Source organism: Microcaecilia unicolor, chromosome 12, assembly GCF_901765095.1.
Source record: "Microcaecilia unicolor chromosome 12, aMicUni1.1, whole genome shotgun sequence".
NCBI lineage: Eukaryota > Metazoa > Chordata > Amphibia > Gymnophiona > Siphonopidae > Microcaecilia > Microcaecilia unicolor.
The window spans coordinates 46,718,116-46,742,781 of NC_044042.1; positions in this window are offsets into that span (position 1 = coordinate 46,718,116).

Sequence of the window (24,666 nt, forward strand, 5' to 3'; positions counted from 1 at the left end):
TTCACTTATCTCAAAGTCCACCCTGTGCGATATGCCTCATAATGAAACGTCCACACCGTGCGTCCCACAGTCATGTCCAAAAAGTTTGTTCCTTCTTTTTCAATTCCAACTCAATCCAATGGTGAAAGATAGGCCCACTCGTTGACAAATGTCCCTTCTTTCTGTCATTGGATTAAAAATGTCCAACCTCTTCTTGTAAACAAAATTACAATCTCTTTTCACCACGGGTTATTGGATACCCACACTCTCTTTACACACACAAATCCGGTCTCTTTACAAACACAAATCCGGTCTCAACACTGGCCGTGTTTCATTCATCTTCTTCAGGAGACCTGCTTCAATAGCCTCATAACATAGTTCGGTACGCCAAAAGAATGCTCTGTAGTTGGTGTAACCTCTCCCACTGAGTATACTCAGTCTCTCAGAGTAATGCCAAGGATCTGCTAGAGATGATTTTCAGATGTCTGATTGGAGAAGCATCCACAATTTGGCTCCATATAGTAATACTGATACTATTAGTGACCAGTATATCTGCATTTTTGGTGTGCACAGTAATGTTTGACTTCTGCCATAATCACCAGAGAAGTGACTCCGAGGCTACTGTGGAAGCACCAATTCGATTATTCACTTCAGCTCTTATAGCAAGTTTCTTCTTCTGCAGTATAGAGCTGAGGCATTTGAATTGTTGCACTTGTTCTAATTTCACTCCACTTAGGTGTACGCATGCTGGCAAGCCATCGGTTGTGAGTGCTTTTGTCTTCTCCACATTGATGATCAGGCCGAATGGCTAAGCTGCATCTCTGATATAAAGAATATTAGTGGCTTCTGCTTCATTGTCGATGAAAATTGCAATGTCATCTGCATATATAAGGTCTGTAATAAACTGTCTCTGGCTCAAATCAATTCCTTACCTGTCTACGAAGACTTTTTGAATGATGGCACCCACTGCTGTGTTGAAAAGTAATAGTGAGAGAACACATCCCTGGCATACCCCTGTGCAGGCTAGGAAGCTTTCCAGTAGTTCTCCTTTGATGTGTATCCTGCTGTTCAAGCCATCATAGGTTTGTTGTAGAAGATGTATGATTTTACTAGGCATTGCCTCAGCAGCAAGTGTTTTCCATAGAGTAGGTCAATGGGTCAATGCACACTTTCAAATGCAGCTGTGAAATCAATGAATACTATAATGAATCTTCTGCTGCATCAGATGCGTTCTTCTGTAACATGTTGCATTGTGAATATTTGGTCACAGCATCCCCAGTTTGGGTGGAATCCAGCCTGTTCTTTGTGGGTCATTGGTTCTCTTCATTTTTGTAATTGTTGTTGAATTATCCACAAGAATACTTTTCCTCTGATAGAGAGTAGACTGGTACCAGGTAGTTTTTCAACTCATGACTGTCTTCTTTCTTGAAGATGGGGATTATAATGTCCTGCTTCCATGTGCTTGGAATTTGTTCTGATGTCCAAACCAACGAAATTAGTGAGTGCAGTTGTCATAGGGGGCAATGTCTCCAAACGGGTTATTTTTGCACATACTATCACAGTAATGAACCTCACTCCTAAGCCAGAGCATGTGGAGTATGATCTCAATCTCTCAAATTTACTCCTAACACTCGCTGAAGTAATTGCATTGTGCCAAAAAAAGCTTTCTTCTGGAGTTCACTGCATTGCAAAGTTCCATAGGTTAGTATGGGGCTCATTTTCAAAGAGAAAAACGTCTAAAAAGTGGCATAAATCTCACAAAAACATCCAACTTGGTCTCTTCAAAATCAATTTTTAGACATTTTTGTAATGAAGTCCATCAGATGTGTGTTCAAATCATGAGGGGGCATGTTAAGGGCGGGATCTGGGCATTCCTAACATGGATGTTTTTCAGCCATAATGGAACAAAACAAAACCGTCCAGGACTAAAACTAAGACGTTTTGAGCTAGACCTGTTTTTATAACAAATAAAGCACAAATAGGTGCCCTAAATGACCTGATGACCTCCCATTTACTCCCCCAGTGGTCACTAACCACCTCCCATCCCCCCCAAAAAAGGGGTTAAAAACATTACTTACCAGCCTCTATGCTGTAATACTCAGGTCCATTAGAGCAGCATGCAGGTCCCTGGAGTAGTCTAGTGGTGGGTGCCTTGCACTGCAAACAGGTGGACCCAGATCCATACCTACCCCAACCTGTTACACTTGTGGTGGAAACTGTGAGCCCTCGAAAACTCACCAGAAACCCACTGTACCCACAAATAGGTGCCCGTTTCACTCATAAGGGCTACTGTACAGTTCGAGGTAGTGGACTTTGGGTGGGTTTGCGGGGGGTCAGCAGACAAGATAAGGGAGCAATGGTGAGATGTGTAATGAGAACATTTATTTGTAATCCACTGCAGTGCCCCATAGGGTACCCCATTGCTCTCCCAGGATGTCTGTGTGGCTAGTCTACTAAGAATGTTGGCTCCTTCCACCTCCCCATGGCTTGATTTTGTGCGCTTTTCACTTGCACTTTTTTTTTTCAAAAATGGACCAAAAAGATAAACGCACAGAGTACAAAAACATCCAGCCAATAGCCATTTTCGAAAGTTGGACTTAGACATCATATCAAAAATGCCCCTCCATGGTTTTCTAAGTCTAAGGCCCTGTTTACAAAGGCATGCTAGCGTTTTTAGCGCATGCTAAAAATTAGCATGCACTAACCGTGTAGATGCCTATAATATTGGGCATCTACATGATTAGCAAGTAATAATTTTTTACGCGCTAAAAACGCTAGCACGCCTTTGTAAACAGGGTCCTAAGTGCCATCTGATTGGTTTTCCTCTGCTCAGGAGATCCAAGTAGCAGAATAGGGGATACACAGCACTCAGTGAGAAATAGGGAGGTACATTGCTTTGAACTGACAAAGGAAATGCCAACATTTCCTATGTCGTCATATCATTGGCAAATGAAAACAAGCAAGAAAAAGCACGAAATTTCATGATTTTTGAGTACCATAAAGAGCGTGCACTGACAATATTGCTCCTATGACGAGATAAGGATTTTTGTAAAACAAATGAAAATACAGAACAGAAGCCCTCACAGTCACAAAGACACAGCAAAGGAGACTCGAAAGACAATCAGACAATGTTCCACAGATCTAAAGATTTATTAATCATTATCCAAGACTCAACACATGTTTCAGCCAATCAGGCGTGCCCCAGGAGTCTTCTAAAGGATATCAACTTGATACAGTAACTTGCAGGTTTATAAACAAATCAGCAAACACCATTGATTTCCAAACTGCTCTTGGCCGAAGTGATGACTCACTGGAAACAAGTGACGCCTAAGATAATCTGAGCTTGTAGATATCACAATATTCATACACACACATGCTTCCTGCTCTACTTGCTGGATATACAAGCATGAAAGTAATGACTTGCCCTTCTGTATGAAATAGAATGTTTTTTTTCCAATAAGGAATGTACAGAATCAATGCTTATCAACTACAAACCAATGCCTCTAAGACAGATGAGGACAAATAGTAATACCTAACCCCTCCCCTCCCCTCCCTCCCACCCACCCACACAACTTTATTATTACCAATGCAGTTTTTTTTATTTAGATCAATAGCTTTTAATCAAGCCTATGCATCTTAGTGAGTGTACATAACACGTCTGCTTTAACCAATCTGCTCTCTTAATGTCTTTTATTCTGAATTACTCACTCTTGCTGGAACATCTACCCTTGGATAATAAATGCTTTGCAAAAATATTTCACCATGCAGTGCTTTTATTTTAATCAAATAAACAGTAGCAGTTAACTGGCGATCTCTCCAGCGCGGACAGATTCCATTAGTGCAGCAGAGGTATGTGGAAAGCTTACCAGTTTAATCTGGCAAACTACAAAATATTGTGTTGCCAGTGTTTTGTTAAATTGCATGACACAGTGTTCCATTAATGAATGCCTGTATGCACTTACAAATATACTTGCAAATGCTGAATCTGTGTGCATTCAAATATACACACATATATGCCTACACGCATGTGCAAACCATTATTTTCAAGTATTGTTCTACCATATTATACGGCTGCCATTTTTTTTCAATGCTTCTAATGGCTGCTAGCATCAACATCATATATCATACCTGTAAAATCAGCAGGTTCACTGTCTTTTCCTTCCATATGGAAATTAGAGATCTGCTGACATCACCAGTTCCTCTGCTGCTACCTGCAAACGGATCCTTCCATTGACACTAAAAAAACCTCCTTCATGGTTGATGCTAACTAAAGGCCTGAAACAAATGAAACTCAAAGATCACTGTAGGGACATGCCCTATATTAACATATGTAAGTAGGCCTTATCGTGCAGGGCTAGACTAAGTACTGGGCTATGTTCTTGTATCTTTTGTATTATGTCTCCTTCTTACCTCTTACCTGGTGGTGGATTTTTCATGGGAAAAGGGTGAAGGTAGTGACGAGAACCCAATAATTAATTCCATCTCCCATAGGGACCTGCATACCAAGTTTGCACTGTGAACTGAAAAGTCAATCCTGGGGGAGACAAGCAAGAAAGAGAAATCACTTAATTCATACAGACAGGCCCCCTAGCTCTTCCAATAGAAGCAAGAGACAATAGTTTTTCTCCAATCTGGTCCTAGGCTTGGGTCTAGGGGAGGGGTCCACTTCCTTCTACAAAAAGAGAGCTTCCTTCCCTGCTGAAATGGCATGCAGGAAGGTATTGGGCCAAAGGCTGAAGATTGTAGGTCCTTTTAAAAGGTATCAAATTCTCCTTTCTTTGCTTTTGAGAGCACCTGGGTGAAAATGGTCTGAATTGTGTTCAACAAGTGCATGAAGCTGTGGTTAAAGCTACATGGATGGTGGCAGATGGTGGACAAGCTAGGATTGAGCCTGATGTGTAATAGAGCTTTTGTGTTTGGTACCTTGTTCCAAGAGACCTTGAATTAATAGAGCAGTTCCTGGACACATTTTGTTTATATATGTGGGATTTTTGGTTTGACAATCCGCATGAGAAAAGAACAGGAAAAAAACCCCTACGTACATACAAGGTCAAACAAGATGGGAGTAGGAGTGGATCCCAAAAGGACCTCCAATGGACTAATCAACAAGCAAGAAAGTCCTTATTAAAAAAGCACCATAAAATAAGGACCCGACATGGCACCTGAATCATGAGTCCTTTCTGGGGCAGGGACCTAATCAGGGGCGTAGCCGCGGGCGGGCCTGGGCCCACCCAATTTGGGGTCAGGCCTGCCCAGCAGCAGTGTTCCTGCACAGCGATTCTGGTTGCAGGCTCGGCTCGCAGCGATTCCCACACGCTGCCTGCCGCTCAACAATCTCCTTGCAGCTACTAAGCGCTAACCCGGAAGCCTCTCCTCTGCCGCATCTTGATTGGGCAGAAACCGGAAGTTGTGGCAGAGGAGAGGCTTCCGGGTTAGCGCTTAGTAGCTGCAAGGAGATTGTTGAGCGGCAACCGGCAGGCAGCGTGTGGGAATCGCTGCGAGCCAAGCCTGCGACCCAAAATGGCCCCAAAAGAAAAATGCACTAAGCACAAAACATCTAGGGAAAAGGTGATTTTCAAACCAAAAAGATAGATGTTTTATAGGTTCAACATCCCAAAATCGGTCATCCAAATCAGTCGTTTTATTGAAAATGCCCATCTAATTCTTTTAGAGCTCCAATTCCTTAGCCTATCAGCACTGTGTTTTATCTGACTTGACGCCTTGCATTTTGAGAATGGGAACTCCCCTTTTTTTTGGTATACACAGCCATGAAAGAAAAGACAGGGGATATTTGCAAGAAAATCTGTGTTCTTCTCATTAGCCATATAAATATATGTGATTGTGCCCTTAGGCTAATGCATTTCTTGATAATCCATGTTAAAAAAAACAGAGAGGGTAGCTTGGGAAGAGTCTAGTAGTGAAGAGACGCTTCCCTTAGAGCTCCCATTTGGTTGCTTAATGTGACTTTAAAGATGTAATATGTGCAAAATTGATTTAATGCACATCATCCTACAAATTAAAAGACATACAATGAATTTGTGTGCATGAAAAGAATTACTGTGCATTGAAAAGCATCTCATTAAAAATAATGTCTGTAACAAACTGAAAAAAAAGCACCCTAACATCAGAAAAAGGTTAGAAACATTTAAAAAGAAACTGGAAATATTTGCTTATGCACATCTCTAGAGTCAAGACATGAGATCATAGTCAAATGAATGTTCATATGCCAACACTCAGATTGTTGCCAGGCTCGCTTACACCTTGGCTGTACTAAAAGGAAAAGTTTTAGGCATTCAACTGACTTTCTCTAACAACTTGAGAAAGATAAGTTTACTGAGAAACTCAAGAGAGTTACTTTATGTTTGCTTTGAATATGAAACACAGCCTACTGGACATGGGGTTGGTTTTAACTCTTCCCAGAAGCTGTTCCAGTCCATTATTAAGGGAGAATGCCTCTCTATGCAGTAAACTGAGAAGCACCAGTGTCCCTGAAAAGGTTCTAAGCCATAAATATATGAAGAAAGGTATCACCTAGGAAAAGTGTGGTTAGAATTTGCCATAGTAAATACTAAAGAAGACAGATTTTGTTTTGGCATCAGCATGCTGTTCAATGAAGATCTCTTATATATTTGTTTCAAAAAATCTTTGGCCTTCTTTGGGAAAAAATACAATGTGAAAGATTATCATTTAGACCCTGGAGGCCCTCACCCCTTGCACTGATCACATGGCTAGCCTGTATACTGGTACTTGAACCATGATGCAGGTTACCAGATGATTGTGGGTCATATGAGGCAAGCAGTCATGCCTAATTTTGGTCATTCAGGGGTTTGAAGTCCTGCTTTTCTTAGGGAAGACAACACTAATTCAGGTTGTCTTTTATGATCCTGGAAACATCTGGTGACCCTTAGTAGAAAAGTGGCTATTTCAAGGATCACTTTGCCTGATCCAGAACCAGTCTGGGATTCTCTAAAACTGTTGTCCAAAACAGAAACACCTATCATGATCCTGTACTCTCACCCAGCCCTCCTACTATCCTTGACAACATTTCAATCATGTGGAATCAATGAGAGGATAAAGAATAAAAAGTGAAGTCAATATTCAAAATGAGATAACTGGGCAGGAAAGGCTCCTGCCCAGTTAAATTGTTGACTGGGACAAACCCAGATATTCAGCAACACATACCTGGAACAGAGTCAGGATCTACCAGGGCACAATCGATATTCAGCAAGGGTAAATTGATAGCAATCCAGTTAACTTAAGATGGAAAAAAGACTGTCTACCACCTGCTAAATATTGCCTCCTGAGATGTTAGAGCTTATGGCGTAAATATACAGCTAAGTTGTGTGGTCTATCTCTTCCAAGACATTTAACATCTTAGTTCATTCTGATGGGTAGGATGATCAACTTTTTTAACTAGGCCTTCTCAGCCATGGATTTTATTGCCTTTAATATGATAATTGCTACCTTCACAGATTGTTTAACATCTTGCTGAAACCCATGGCACTTCACAAAACAGTATACCAAAAACAGAAGATCCAACTAGGAAGACCAGAGAATAAAAAAGTTCACAAACTTCATTGGTGCATAAAAAACAAACACACAACATGGCCATGTTTTGAAATCTTTTTGCATCAAAGATTAAGATATTTCATAATAAAATGAACATATACTGTTAAACATTCAATGATATTATGCTCAGAGGTGGTCAGCTTACTACACTATTTTATAGAAGAGATTTGACATCATCTCATTTGTTGGTATGTAGCCATCTTTATAAGGTTCCTATGATTAGTAAACTACTGCTTTTCTAGATCTATCCAAGTCCAGATGTGCGCTTGAGTCAGATTTGATTCCTAGCAGTCCCACAGTGAGGGACCCCTCTCATGGTTTTCTTGACATGATACAGGGGTGGTTTGCTATCGTCTTCTCCCGAGGTATGGAAGTTTAGTTGACTTGCCCAAGGCCACAAGGAGCTGCCATGGGATTTGAATTTGGGCCTTTCTGGTTCTCAGCTCACTGCTCTAACCATTCCCTCCTTCCTTCCTATGAAATTATTCATGTTGTATGTGATTTTCTTCCATCAGTAAAAATCCCTGGTTATCCAATGATGGATCATATTATAATTTGTAACTTATGCCTACCTGAGTGTCTGAAATATATTCCAGCTTTAAATAATAATCCTTTCCTTTACCTCTCGAAAATCCCTCCCCAAAATGCATGGCGGAGGGAGGGAAAGGATTCATGTGGGATTAAGATGCACCAGGATTTAGTCCTTCACACCACAGTTTGGACTTCCCAGGATGTTAAATGGAATGAAACACCTAATAGGTACATGTTAGATTAGAACATTCAGTAACATAGATATGATGATAATGCTGTTTGTTCTATACAATGAAATATCTTTCCATGTAGCCGAGGGGCCAAGTGCAGTTATGATATTTAGAGGAGACAAGATGTGTAGTACAAAGTCAATTGGGAAAAACTGAAGTCAAATTATATGTACAGTTGAAAAATATATGAAGAACTAGTCTAAGTTACAGGCTGTGCAGCAAGCTAGTTCAGATGTGGAGTGAGTAGATAGCACATGTATTAAAGGCTTGTGAGACGAGCCAGGCTTTTACCTGCTTCCTGAAGCAGAGGTAGTCTTGAATTAGACAGAGCCCCTCTGGGAGGAAGTTCTGCCCCTTTAAGTCTCTTTTCTGTTTTACTTGGGCTAGGAGGGAAGAAAAGGAGCCAGAGAGATGGTGGGAAAAGAGCAAGAGGTCTGGCTGTAAATAACGGCTGCCTGTGTCTGAGCTGCAAGCAGGATCTGGCCCATGGTCTGGAGGATTCCAACCCCTATCCTAGTGCCTATCCAAGCCCAAAATAGCATCAGCCAATATAGACATTGATTTTCTCCTATCACCTCTCTGCATACTTCCAGCTTCTCCTTACCTGGGTTTCTAATTAGGTTAAAAAAAAAAAAATAAACCCAAAAACAGCTTTTCTTTGAATTAGGATCATCTTTTTACTTTGCGTCCCCGAGGTGAAATTTCGACTCAGTTCCAGAGGATTTATACTGTGTGGAAATTGCAGCGAGAGAAGCTTCTCTGCGTGAGGAATGAGCCGCATTAATCAAATGTAACAAACTCCTGACAGACTCACACAAGTAGATCTAACACAACTGCATGCATGCAGAAAGCTTTTCTCACATCGAGGGAGCTAACTGGTGAAATTGTTCCCTTATTGTCTCTTGAGAGTTTTGTATATCATGGTAGAAACAATTAGCTTATTTTTGTGTCTGTCTTTTCCCTGTTCCTCTTTCATCTCTCAGCGCTAGCATTTTTAACGTGCGCTAATGCTAGAGACACCCATAGGAATATATGGGTGTGTTAAGCATTAGCACATGCTAAATTTTAGTGAGCGTTAAAAACGCTAGCGCACCTTAGTAAACAGGGCCCTGCATGTTTTCTCTCTTCTCTCTTTGTCCTCTTGAATTCCTATTTTGTTCCCACCTCTTCTACAGCAGTCTTGCTATTTAGGCCTGTGAAGGGCAATTCTGTAACTAACTGCCTGTGGTTACACACCCCTTGCGTGTATTAACGCAGAGAAAATGAGCACTTTTGTGCCGTGAGCATCCTAAACACTATTCTATAAGGATGCACAGAAGTAACTGCAAGGGCAGAGCATGGATGGACTTGGGCAGGGCTTCCAGTTAGGCACATACTTTACACATGTCCCTGCTGCTTTTAGGTGCCCGCAGTGATGCCAGGTCCATGGCTGCTGTAACTGTGGGTGATTAAACATTAGGTGGATTACAATCAACTCAAACAATTGATAGAGAATACTAATTAAAATCAAACAAAACACCTCATACCCTCAATTTCTTAAAAATAACAAAAACAAACAATTTATCTACCCAGCAATCCTAGCCTCCACCTGTCCCCCTCTTCTAGCTTCATCTGTCTACCAGCAACACACAGTAGGCATATAACCCCCAATATTCAAAAACATTTAACCAGCCAGGAACAGCACCTGGCTGGTTAAATGGCACTAAACTGGCTATCTGGCGATATTCAGTGGGGGGACAGCCAATTATCCCTCGTTGAATATTTATGGTTAGCAGCTACGAGATAACTGGCTATATTGCACAATATAGCCAGCTATCCCTGAATATTCACCGCATAGCTGGCTATTGTAAGTGGCCACAATGGGCTGCTTAAATAGCTGGAATATTTTTGGCTGGTTTAAACTTAACTGGCTATCTCCAAATATCAATGTAGTCAGTTAAGTTTAAACTGGACAACCCCCCCCCCCCCCCCGGATATTCAGTGCTGGTCACTGGAAACATCCTGGCATTGAATATCCGGGCTGACCGCTGACCTTGGGAGTTAGTTGGGCTCCCTCCCGTGGTCTGAATATTGGCCCCATAGGCTTCAATCACTTAGATCTTCACCCTACAACTAAAGGCTTCCAAGAAAACCCCAACCTACAATTGCTTCTAAATGTCAATAAATCTGTTGCAAGGCTTAATTCTAAAGGTAATGAATTCCATAACTGTGGACTGAACATAAGAACATAAACATTGCCATACTGGGACAGACCAAAGGTCCATCAAGTCCAGTATCCTATTTCCAACAGTGACCAATCCATGTCATAACTACCTGGTGAGATCCTAAAAGAGTTATGCTGCTTATCCCAGGAATATATAGCAAAATGTTCAAACACACATGAATACAAGTATGTTTTTTTGACTTTTTCTACTTTTTCAGTATATAAAGTGGAGTAGTCTCATATATAACACACGAAAAAAGTGATTTTTTCACCCAATAACTGAGTGTATCATCCGTGTATATGATCTAATCATTGACTTAACCTCCACCAACTTTTACTATTGACTTACTTTTATATTAATACATCTCTCTTTCACAAATCATAATCAACTAAATTTATGCAGCACTTAACTTGAGCAGATTGGTGCGCTCTAAGCCCCGACAGGTCCCCGTTTTGTGCTAACTTTGTCAAGGGGGAGTCACCAATTCCGGTAGCTGCCTCAAGTGCAAGTGTAGCGTTACGACAGGTCCCCGTTTCGTGCTAACTTTGTCAAGGGGGAGTCACCAATTCTAAGGTACAAGAAAGAGATACAACTAGTGATTACTTCTAGAAAATCTTCTACAAAACATATTCATTATATTATTACTCGCATTCATTTGAAATCGCTGATGGCTTACCCGGTAGCTGCCTCAAGTGCAAGTGTAGCGTTACTCTGTCTGACTCAAGATGGCGTCAGCGTCTTTTTATTATTAATGAGCAGCTGCGCCAGCTGATTGAACAACGTCATCAGACAAAACTTCAAGATAAAAGTCATCGGCAAGAACTCTTATCTATAACAATGTCCAATGACTGATCTGAAGATGTCGTGGGCATATTGAATAAAGATCTGTCTATATCCGTGATAAATTGGAAGAATGCACAAATTGGAAAAATTTTTCACAATAGAAACAAGTTATTGCATTAGAAAAAAGTCATTACATTAGAAAAAACAACTCCACTGGGAGTAAGTATTCAGGCCCCTTGGCTCTATGGTGTCCAATGTAAAAATCCAAAAGGTTTCACGTTGTAAGATCTTTCTGTTTAAATCACCGCCTCTGGTAGAAGGGATCACTTGTTCAATTACCATACATCTCAGGTCTTCAATGGTGTGTTTTTCGGACATCCAATGTTGAACCATGGGTGCTCCAAGATTTTGGGCTAAAATCCGTGAACGATGTTCAATGAGTCTCTCATGTAAGGACCTGGTTGATTTGCCTATGTAATATTTCTCACAGGGGCATTTGATGTAATAAATAATGCCCACAGAACGACATGTGGTTCTGTGCTTTAATGTAAATGTTCTATCGTTGCAGAAAAAATCTGAGCCCTCAATGGTCGTGGGGCATGTTTTACAACGAGGTTTCATGCACTTAAAATGGCCTGGATTGACAATATTGTCAGTTGGAACAGTAGGTAAAACCGCAGGACTTAGGATTTCTTTGAGATTTTTAGAGCGTGAAAACGCGGTCCTAATATTGCAATTTGAAAATACTGGATGTGATTTGATGATGTCCCAATGGCGTCTGATTATGGCTGCAGTGGCCTCCCCGCCAGGAGTGTATCTGGTGACAAAAGTCATAATTTGCTCATCATGTTGTGTGCATGATGAGGGTTGAAGCAACCAATCTCTATTGTTGTGCTTTGCCCTGGTATATGCTCGCTTAATTATTTTGCGTGGATAATTTCTCTGTAATAATTTAGCACCAAAGATCTCTGAATGTGCTTTGTAATCAGCATCTGTGGTGCAAATCCGTTTGAATCGAAGAAACTGTGAAAAAGGAAGGCTTTGCCTTAGTGCCTTGGGATGGCAACTTCTATATTCCAAAAAAGTATTACGGTCAGTGCTCTTGACAAATACATTTGTGATAAATTGTTTCTCAAATAGATGAATCTCTACGTCCAAAAAATGGATCTTCGATTCTGACCAAGTTAAAGTGAATTGAATCCTAGAATGACATTGATTCAACCAGCGATGAAATGACTGTAATTGCTCCACACTGCCATACCAGACAATAAATATATCGTCGATGAAACGTCTCCATGTCCCTAACTGATCTTTGTAGGGAGATCTTGTCAGCCATTTCTCTTCGAACTGTGCCATGAATAGGTTGGCTAAAGTGGGGGCGAATGTCGCTCCCATGGCTACTCCAGATTTTTGTTTGTATAAATCATCTTGAAAGCAAAAAAAGTTGTTGCATAGTGCTATTTCTGCCAATTTATCACGGATATAGACAGGTCTTTATTCAATATGCCCACGACATCTTCAGATCAGTCATTGGACATTGTTATAGATAAGAGTTCTTGCCGATGACTTTTTATCTTGAAGTTTTGTCTGATGACGTTGTTCAATCAGCTGGCGCAGCTGCTCATTAATAATAAAAAGACGCTGACGCCATCTTGAGTCAGACAGAGTAACGCTACACTTGCACTTGAGGCAGCTACCGGGTAAGCCATCAGCGATTTCAAATGAATGTGAGTAATAATATAATGAATATGTTTTGTAGAAGATTTTCTAGAAGTAATCACTAGTTGTATCTCTTCTTGTACCTTAGAATTGGTGACTCCCCCTTGACAAGTTAGCACGAAACGGGGACCTGTCGTAACGCTACACTTGCACTTGAGGCAGCTACCGGAATTGGTGACTCCCCTTGACAAAGTTAGCACGAAACGGGGACCCTGTCGGGGCTTAGAGCGCACCAATCTGCTCAAGTTAAGTGCTGCATAAATTTAGTTGATTATGATTGTGAAAGAGAGATGTATTATATAAAAGTAAGTCAATAGTAAAGGTTGGTGGAGGTTAAGTCAATGATTAGATCATATACACGGATGATACACTCAGTTATTGGGTGAAAAAATCACTTTTTTCGTGTGTTATATATGAGACTACTCCACTTTATATACTGAAAAAGTAGAAAAAGTCAAAAAAACATACTTGTATTCATGTGTGTTTGAACATTTTGCTATATATTTCACGCTCGACGGAGCATTGGCATAGTTTTTGTTTTGACTATCCCAGGAATAAGCAGTGGCTTTTCCCACGTCCATCTTAATAATGGCTTATGGACTTTTCTTTTAGGAACTTGTCCAAGCCTTTTTTTTAAACCCTGCTAAGCTAACTGCTTTTACCACATTCTCTGGCAACAAATTCCACAGTTTAATTATGCGTTGAGTGAAGAAATATTTTCTCTGACTTGTTTTATATTTATTACTTAGTAGCTTCATTGCATGCCCTCTTGCCCTTGTACTTTTAGAAAGAGAACACAAGTGATTCAAGTCTACCTGTTCCACTCCACTCAGTATTTTATAGACCTCTATCATATCTCCCCTGGCCATTGAACAGGTCCATTCTTTTGCCCTAACTGTGGGTGCAAGCATCAATGACAGAACAGCAAGAAGCCACAATTCTGAAATGAGAGCACTCTACTCATTTCATAAAAGATGTGCACAGCATAAAAGGCAGGCAAAGGAGTAATGGCACCCAACCAAGAGTACTTAAATTTCTCCCTTCAACACATTTGAAACCAAAGCAACCTTATCAGCAGAGGCAAAATGTGCTCATGATGTGTCACACCAGCGAGCAATCTCACACCTGCATTCTAAATCCCCTGCAAAGCATTTACAGGGACCAACTCAAACCACATTATAGACATATATAAGAGCTAACTAGTTGTTGAAGAACCACCTGGAAATATAATGTTGACATAAAGCAGTGGCGTAGCTATGTGGGGCCATGGGGGCCTGAGCCCCCGTAGATCTGGCCCTGGACTCCCCTGTCGGCGACCCTCTCGACCCCCCCCCCTCCTGCCGCCAACCCTCCCCTGCTGATGCCGTCGCCAACGCCTACCTTTGCAGGACGTCAGACTCACAGAACAGAACAAAGCCTTGCGTCGAAGAAGAGGACCTCGGCTGGTGGGGGATGGGTCCCCGCCAGCAAAGGTAGGTGAAGGCCGTGGCGGGACAGGGTTGGCAGCGGGAGGGGGGTCGAGATGGTCATCGGCAGAGGGGATCAAAGTTGTTGTTGGTGGTGGTGGTGGCGGCGGCAGGGAGGTCAGCAATGGTGGGGAGGTCGGCGTCGTCGGGGGAGGCTAAAATGTGCCCCCTCACCTCGGGCTCTGGACCCCTCTCCTGCCGAAGTCTGGCTATGCCCCTGATATAAAGGTACGCATTATGTGGGCCTTTACAAAGTGCGGTAGCATTTTTAGCATGCGCTAAACTCTAGGGACACCCATATATTCCTATGACATCTCTAGTGTTTAGGGTGCACTAATCGGTGCATGATTAAAAATGCTACCGCACCTTTGTAAAAGACCCCCATCTGCATTAACTGCTGTGTTAAAAAAATGAATTGCTTAATAACCTAGAGGGGCATTTTCTACCGGAGACGCCCATCTCTAAGGGCGCCCATCTCCGAGGACGGTGCCGCGAAGGGGCAGGGCCGACCGTATTTTTGAACGAGATGGGCGTCCATCTTTCGTTTCGATAATACGGTTGGGGGCACCCAAATCTCAACATTTAGGTCAACATTAAAGATGGTCGACCTAAATGCTGAGATCGCCGGATTTAGAGATAGGCGCCCTTGGTTTTCGCCGATAATGGAAACCGAGGGCACCCATCTCAAAAATGAACAAATCCAAGGCATTTGGTTGTGGGAGGGGCCAGGATTCGTAGTGCACTGGTCCCCCTCACATGCCAGGGCACCAACCGGGCACCCTAGGGCACTACAGTGACTTTGCAAATTGGTCCCAGGTGCATAGCTCCCTTACCTTGGGTGCTGAGCCCCTCAAACCCCCCAAAAACCCACTCCCCACAACTATACACCACTACCATAGCCCTAAGGGGTGAAGGGGGCACCTACATGTGGGTACAGTGGGTTTCGGGTGGGTTTTGAAGGGCTCCCATTTTCCACCACAAGTGTAACAGGTAGGGGGGGGGGCCTGGGTCCGCCTGCCTGAAGTCCACTGCACCCACTAAAAGTGCTCCAGGGACCTGTATACTGCTGCGACATTTGAGTATGACATTTGAGGCTGGCATAGAGGCTGGCAAAAAAAGTTTTTAAAGTTGTTTTTCTGAGGGTGGGAGGGGGTTAGTGACCACTGGGGGAGTCAGGGGAGGTGATCCCCGATTCCCTCTGGTGGTCATCTGGTCAATTCGGGCACTTTTTTTGGACTTGGACCTGAAAAAAAGGGACCTAAATAAAGTGGACCAAATTCTCGCCAGGGACGCCCTTCTTTTTTCCATTATTGGCTGAGGGCGCCCATCTCTTAAGCACGCCCCGGCACGCCTCTGTCCCGCCTTCGCTACACTTCCGACACGCCCCCGGGAACTTTGGCCGTCCCAGCAACGGAAAGCAGTTGGAGCTGGCCAAAATCGTCTTTCGATTATACCGATTTCGCCGGCTTCAGAAGATGGCCAGCCATTTCCCGATTTGTGTCGGAAGATGGCTGGCGATCTCTTTCGAAAATAAGCTGGTTAGTGTATATTTTGCTTCAGTGATAACTCTGAATCTATAATCATCCCCAGCAAATGCAACTGCTCCCTAATTGTTAATTCTATGTTACCTAATATCAAATAGCAGATACAGTGAAACCTCGATTTTCGTTGACTTCGGATTTCGTCATTTTCGGTTATCGTTGATTTGTTTTACGAAATTTTTGTCTTGGTTTTCGTCGGTCGCCTCAGATTTCGTCGGCTTGCACATGCTGCTAATTTTGCGTTCTCACGCATTGTTTCTTCTGGGGCGTTGTTTCCGGTTGTGGGATCACACTGCTGCTTCTGGTTCGGTGTCTGTACAAAATCGCCAGCTCTTTAATGAGAAAAATTTTGTTGTTTAGCCCACACTGCTGCTTCTGGTTCAGTGTCTGGACAAAATCGCCAGCTCTTTAATGAGAAAAATGTCGTCGTGTCAAAAAGAACAAGAAGGGAAGTGACCCCCCCCCCCCCAGATAGTGTCCTTATGGAGGGGGGTCCCCCTTCCAAACAATAATCTCTGCTCCTCTGTCTCCATCTTCCATACTCCAAGAAGAGTCTTCAGAAAGGTAAATGCCATGTTAAATGTTCATTTATTCTATACATTAGTCTTTTTTATTCATTTAAAAGAATTTAGAAGAAAAATTGCTTGTTGCCTCGGTTTTCGTCGGTTTCAGTTTTCGTCGATATTTTTCGGACGAATTATCGATGAAAACCGAGGTTTCACTGTAAAGTTCTCTTCTCAAGCAGACCCAAACGTTGAGGCCTTTTTTTCATATTTAATTCAAGATCATGACACAGCACCCAGGAAGAAATCAGGTGTACTATAATACCCATCCTTCTTTACATGTCATTAACCTCCCCCTCACCGGATGTTTTCAGCATATAACATTTGATGAAGGGAGATATGATAGAGGGTCTATAGAATACTAAGTGGAGTGGAATGGGTAGAGGTGAATCGCTTGTTTACTCTTCCAAAAATACAAGGACTAGGGAGTATGCAATGAAGCTACTAAGTAGTAAATTTAAAACAAACTAGAGAGAATATTTATTCACTCAACATGTAATTAAACTCTGGTTGCCAAAGAATGTTGGTAAAAGCAGTTAGCATAACAGGGTTTTAAAAGGTTTGGATAATTTCCTATAAAATTCCATAAGTCATTTTTTAAGGTGAACTTGGGGAAAATCCCACGCTTATTCTAGGATAAGCAGCATAACATCTGTTTTACGTTCTGGGATCTTGCCAGGTACTTGTGACTGGAATGGCTACTGTTGGGAAACAGGATACTGGCTTGATGGACCTTCTGTCTGTCCAGAATGGCAATGTTATGTCTTATGTTCTTATCTTGGTGGGTAAATATTCAGGTGGCGGCGATCAGTGTTTTTGGGGTGTTTTTTTTAACCATTTCCAGCATTATGTCTGCATATTCAGTGTCAGGCCATGTCCAGACACTGGCATTGATAACAGGTTTATGTGGCCAAGTATCTGTTGTCCAGCTAACTATGATATTCCAGTACTTAACCGCCTACATAAAACTGGATAAAGATTAGGACTGTGTTTTTATGTGGTCCAATTTGTCCAGCTAACTTAGGGGTCCTATTACTAAGGTGTGCTGAAAATTTGGCTGTGGTAGTGTAGCCATGAGTTGTGGATGCGCATAGATCATTTTTCAGTGCATCTGTAAAAATGCTTTTTTTTAAATTTTGACCAAAAATGGACGTGCGGCAAATTAAAATTGACACACATCCATTTTGGGTCTGAGACCTTACTGCCAGCCATTGACTTAGCGGTAAGGTCTCAGATGTTAACTGGGTGGTAAGGGTCAACGTGCGTCAAATGCCTTTTACCACCCAGTAGCCCGCGTGCCAGAAATAAAAATTATTTTCTTGCACGCGTAGTGAACACACGCCAAAAATGAAATTACCGCCTGGCACATGTGGTAGATCAGGGCGGTAACTCAGAATTGGCACACGTTGGGCGCACGCTGGCCCTAACGCGGTTAAATGCTGAATATTGGAACTTCACAGCATATGTGCTGGACCGCCCACAAAATGATACTAACCAGTTATGTTCCGCATCTCAAGAAAGATATAGTAGAATTGGAAAAGGTGCAGCGAAGGGCGACTAAAATGATAGCGGGGATGGGACGACTTCCCTATGAAGAAAGACTAAGGAGGCTAGGGCTATTCAGCTTGGAGAAGAGACGGCTGAGGGGAGACATGATAGAGGTATATAAAATAATGAGTGGAGTGGAACAGGTGGATGTGAAGCGTCTGTTCACGCTTTCCAAAATACTAGGACTAGGGGGCATGCGATGAAACTACAGTGTAGTAAATTTAAAACAAATCGGAGAGAAAACGTTTCTTCACCCACGTGTAATTAAACTCTGGAATTCATTGCCGGAAAATGTGGTGAAGGCGGGGTAAGCTTAGCAGAGTTTTAAAAAGGGATTGGACGGTTTCCTAAAGGACAAGTCCATAAACCACTACTAAACGGACTTGGAAAATCCAAAATCCCAGGAATAACATGTATAGAATGTTTGTTTGGGAAGCTTGCCATGTGCCCTTGGCCTGGATATGGCCCGCTGTCGGTGGACAAGATGCTGGGCTCAATGGACCCTGGTCTTTTCCCAGTATGGCATTACTTATGTACTTATGTACTTATGTAATATCAGTGGATAGCCCCGCACAAGCAATATAACTGGTGTCTTTCTATTTGATTTGCCAAATTCATGCTGCCCAAGAACGTTTCAAACATATGTTGCTAAACTTTCTTTCTGAATAGCCTGCACTATTCAAAAAAAGCTTTTTCCTTCAATTTATATTTTCTTTCTAACCCACCCTTTCTTCTATTTTCCCCTTCAAAATCCAGGGAAGGGGCACTTCCATCTCCCATCCCACAGAAAAAAATGGTTTTGTGTCGCGATGGTAATGAATCCTTTCACAGGCAACACAGAAAATTGTCAAGATCCCCAACCACAACTGGGACAGAATTAATAGAAAGGATATAAACACGGTTTTAAAATCTAGTGTTTGCTTTACAACAAATACAGTATAGGAAACCTGTCAAAACATGCTTACTGACTGTATACACAGATCAGAAACCAACTCAGCTCAGTCTATTTCAGGGTCCCTTGGAACACATGTCCACCCAGCAAACTCTTTATTCATTTGAAGCTGGACTCTTTAAAAGGACATAGCAACACTGGGACCACTTGAAATCCATAATTTTTCATTTAAGTCCCTGTGTCTCTTCAAGTAGAACATTCGCTTAGAGACTGCCTGGAATGCACTGGTGTTAGTCATTGGTGATGATTATTTTTGTAACAATGGAAGGCTCTGCTTTTTAGCGAGACAGTCTCCATGTGCATGGCCTAGAATAGGGACATGAGGCTGGTTAGTCACAGGACAAAGAAAGTGGAAGGCACTAGCTTCCCCCCTCCCCCCGCTGAGTTACTGCTGCTGAGCAGGGTCGGCATTATGGGAAAAGAACTATAACAATTGTCCTGGGTCCCCAGGCCAAGCCTTGCCAAATCTGAGGAAACAGCCTGCCAGTGGGCTTTGGGGCCTCCACCAAAATTTCTGCCATCAACCCTGGGCCTAGGAGAATCCAGAGACTGTAAGCTCCTTTGGTCAGGCAGTCATATAGGGGTCCTTTTACTAAGCTGCGGCAAAAGGGGACCTGCGCTAGTGTCAGTGCGTGATTTTGACACGCACCGAGGCCCTCTTTTACTGCAGCGGGTAAAAGGCTATTTTTTTAAAAAAAGAAATGGCCATGTGGCAAATGAAGCACTTGCCGTGCTGCCATTTTCGGGGGGGAGCACTTACCGCCACCCATTGAGGTAACGGTAAGGGCTCCCACGCTAACCGCGTGGCACTGTCCGATTACCGCTGGGTAAACACCAGCGCTGCAAAACTAAAATATTTTTGTAGTGCCAGAAATGGAAAGCGCTGGGGGTGGGAACTACTGCCGGGCTGCTGCAGTAGCCCAGCGGTACTTCCGGTTTAGCAAGTGGTAAGCCCTCGTTGGGCTTATTGCCGCTTAGTAAAAGACCCCTCCCCCCATAATTTATTATCCCTCAGCACAGCAGATGGCCTGCTCCTGGCTTCATATCTGCTCTGTGCTGGCCACTTTGAACAATTCCTTTAATATCTTTTACTGCTTTGTGTACTGAATGTTTTAATTCTTTTATTGTTTCTGCAGAAATTTACAGGCTGATACCTTTCATCAGAACAAGATATGAATGTTCGTCTAGAGTTGTTAATGTGCTTTCCAGGCCCCCCCCCCCTTCAGATTTTTTTTATTGTAGGTCACACTGAGCTTTTTAATAGGCATGTAATTAACTTTAATAAATACATGTTATTTGATCTGATATTCAAAGCGAGTTATACAATCACAGGCGGGAAATGAATGCTTCACCTGCTTACCTGGATGTTTGCATACATTATTCCCTAAATTCTATAAATGGTGCCTAAAGTTGGATATGCTAAAAGTCATAGAATAGGGTCAGTTATGTGCATAACATAATTAGCTAATTGGTGCTAAATTAACATTTAATTGGAGATAAGTACCAATAATTGGCAGTAACAAGCACTAATTAACAATAATTAACAGTTGTACTCATAACTGATTTATGCCCCTATTCTGTAAATGGAGGTTGTAACTTCCCTTGTGTACTACTGCAAAGGGGGCATGGCTTAGGGAGGGGCATGGGAGTGTCAAGGGCATTCCCAAGATTTAGGCATGATGTTATAGAATAGTATCATTTCCATGGCCAACTGCCGTTAGTTAGGCAGCAATCTGCTACTATGGCAATAATCTTACCCTTAAGCTGTCCAAATCTTCACATCAATCATCCCCTTGAGACGCTATCAAACTTAATTCTTATTATAGCTTAAATCCACTCAACATCCCTTTTACAGACATCAGGGGTGCCATTTAGGGCTCAAGCTTCTCATAGCCCTAGATTTATGCCCCAACCTCTTCATCGGTCTAGCAGCGGTGTAAAATGCACATATTTTATTACCCATAATTATTGCTTAATAATAACTTAATAAGAAAGTTGAAACATTTAAAATTTCACGTGGCTAGGGGGAAATTTGGCCAACATGTTTCGCCTACCGGCTTTCTCAAGGCTGTCCCCCAGTGACACTGAACTCCACTCCATACCTCAACCACTTCCTGGAACAGGACCGAGGCTGGTGGAGTGGAGTTTGGTGCCACTGAGGTCTGCAAAAGAGGTGATGATTAAGGAATAATCAGAATTAAATATGATAGGTCTCAAGGTGGTGATTGATGTGAAGATTAATTGGGCAGTAGCATTTACACCAGCTTTTTGGTAGGCCTAAGTGCTCACAGCCAAAATTAGGTGCAAAATGTGCACTAAGCCAGTATTCTCTAAAGGTCATTCTGCGCAAAGCAGTGTGGATCTTCCTAGTACCTAATTTATGGTGTCATTTACTGAATTCCCCTTATACTGATACTATTAGGCTATTTAATTCAGTAAACAACAAGATATTCTAATAAAAAGTGGCAGGATTAGGGGAGGGGCAGAGCCACATTGTACCATGGGCTATGCCAGTAGTATGGCATCACAGGGTGAAGGGCCGCCGAGAGGGGGGGGGGGGTAAGATTCCCCTGGGCCCGGGCCTCCAGAAAGCTGGATTGGTCTGCTGCTCCTGTGTGCCAGGTTATCATGTTATTACATTAACTCTGCTCTGCTGGTCAAGAGTCCTTCTTCCTACCTCGTCCCTCTGCACCCATTGACTTTTCTATCTGTTTGGCCACCTTAACATCATCATACAGTTCCGCACAGATGACTGATAAATTGAGTGCCCTCGATATGGGACCTAAAGTAAATGATTGGGTTAAAAATTGATTGAATGGAAGGCGACAGAGGGTAGTGGTAAATGGAGCTTGCTGTAAAGAAGGGGATGTTATCAGTGGAGTACAACAGGGATTGGTTCTCGGGCCAGCTCTTTTTAACGTCTTTGTATGCGATATTGCAGAAGGGCTGTCTGGTAAGGTTTGTCTCTTTTCGGATTATACCAAACTCTGCAACAGGGTGGACTCCCCAGAGGGTGTGAATGGCATGAGGAAGGACCTAGTGAAGCTAGAGGAATGGTCTGATATTTGACAACTAAGATTTAATGCTAAAAAATGCAGGGTCATGCACTTGGGTCACAAGAATCCAAGGGAATGGTACAATATAGGGGGTGAAGTGCTTCTGTGTATGAATGAAGAGAGGGACTTGGGGGTGATTATGTCTGATGACCTTAAAACTTCCAAACATGTAGAAAAAGCGACGGTCAAAGCCAGAAGAATGCTTTGGTGCATAAAGAGAGGGATGAGCAGCAGGAAAAAAAAGAGGTGATAGTGCCCTTGTATAAGTCTCTGTAAGGCCTCATTTAGAGTACTGTGTGCAGTTCTGGAGAACGCACCTACAGAAAGATATAAACAGGATGGAGTCGGTCCAGAGGGTGGCTACAAAATTGGTAAGCGGTCTTGAACACAAAACATATAGGGACAGGCTTATGAACCTCAACATATATATATGGGAAGGCGGTAGGATATGATATGAGATTGAAGAGGGGCAGACTCAAGAAAAATATCAGGAAGTATTTTTTCATGGTGAGAGTGGTGGATACTTGGAATGCCCTCCCGTGGGAGGTGGTGGATATGAAAACGGTAACGGAATTCAAACATGTGTGAGATAAACATAAAGGAATCCTGTTCAGAAGGAATGGATCCTCAGAAGCTTAGCTGAGATTGGGTGGCAGAGCCGGTGGGGGGAGGCGGGGCTAGTGCTGGGCAAGACTTCTACGGTCTGTGCCCTGAAAATGGCAGATACAAATCAAGGTAAGGTATACACAAAATGTAGCACATATGAGTTTATCTTGTTGGGCAGACTGGATGAACTGTGCAGGTCTTTTTCTGCCATCACCTACTATGTTACATTATGTTACTATGTATTTACACTGAAAGAGAGGAGGGAGAGAGGAGATATGATAGAGACATTTAAATATCTCAAGAGCATTAATGTACAGGAAGTGAGCCTTTTTCAACTGAAGGAAAACTGTGGAACGAGGGGGCATACGATGAAGTTAAGAGGGAATAGGCATAGGAGGAATCTAAGCAAGTATTATTTCATGGAAAGGGTGGTGGAAGCGTGGAATGGCCTCCCATGGAGGTCGTGGAGATGAGGACAGTGTCAGAATTTAAGAAAATGTGGGATAAGCTTGTGGGATCCCTTAGGAAAAGGAAGAGTTAGTGGTTACAGAGGATGGGCAGACTGGATGGGCCATATGGCCTTTAACTGCTGTCATGTTTCTATGTTTCTACATACAATCACACCCAAGATTCCGACACTTATTTTGTAGGCACAGGAAAGCCTACTCTTCGCCCCCCAGACATGCCCCGTTCAACCAAAAATGTTAAAACATTTTTACGCATGGTTAGCGTGTGCCGATTTGAAACATTGCAGGACACCTGAGTGTGTCCCGTAGTAAGCCATTTTAACTGTGTTGCAGGCTACCATTTACGGCAGCTGAGTAAAAAAGGCTCCTAACTTTGTACCTGAGGGTTAAGTGATTTGAACAAAACCTCAAGAGAACCAGTGCAATTTGAACCTGGTTTTGCAGGTTCTCAGCCTGGTGCTGTAAGCACTAGATTACTCCTCACCTCCGCATGCTATAGTCTGCACGTTGTTCCAGAGGTATCTGGGGGAGGGTAATTTTACGATAGCAGGTTATGTGCATATGTTTCCTTTGTAAAATGGGTGTAACTTATGTGCATATCTGCTGCACAAGTTAGGTACCCTGTTATAAAATTACTTTCTAAGAGATGTCTTTTTCTTCTTGCAACCATCTGTTACAGAATTAACTACAAAAATGAAAATAATTGGAAACATAGGGGAATAATTGAGCCCTTCAGAGCAAAAGCAGACCATGTCCACTTTTTGAATTTCTAAGCAGAGCTTTCTTTGCTTTTTGAAAAATCACAAGATATGTAGCATGATATGAGTTAATTGTCAGAATTATTGATTTTGCTGGATCAGATCTAAATCATATAAAATATGCAGCTGCAAAGACTTTACTTTCCCCTTCCCCCTGGAAAACTACTGACAACAAAAGCTTGGCTGGGTGTGGATACATGCCCATCAGCATAATAAGAACTCGAGGATGGACAGCAGACACAGAGGCTGGAATTAAACAAAGACTCCACCTATGACTCAGACTGAAAGCCCATCTACCTATTCACAGACAATGATTCAGGCTGGGGCTAAACAAAAGACACTGATCACCTATAGAAATATAGCTGGCTACCTCAGACAAATCTTATCAGATGTGTATCTGCCCCCCCCCCCCCCCATCAACTATCAGACAAGACACCAGCACATGTGACCATGCTCCTCTGCAACTAAAATGCCCAGAATTCAGCTATCCAGGAGCTTTCCCCTGGATCAAGTACACCCCTCCTGACTTCAGCCTAGGGTCCAGCAAGAGAATATAAAAAGACTAGAAACAGTGGCGTTCCTAGGGGGGGCGGTGGGTGCGGTCCGCCCCGGGTGCACGATGCTGGGGGGGTGCCGCATGCGCCTGTCCTCCGTTCGTTCCATGCTTCTTCTTTGCCCCGGAACAGGTTACTTC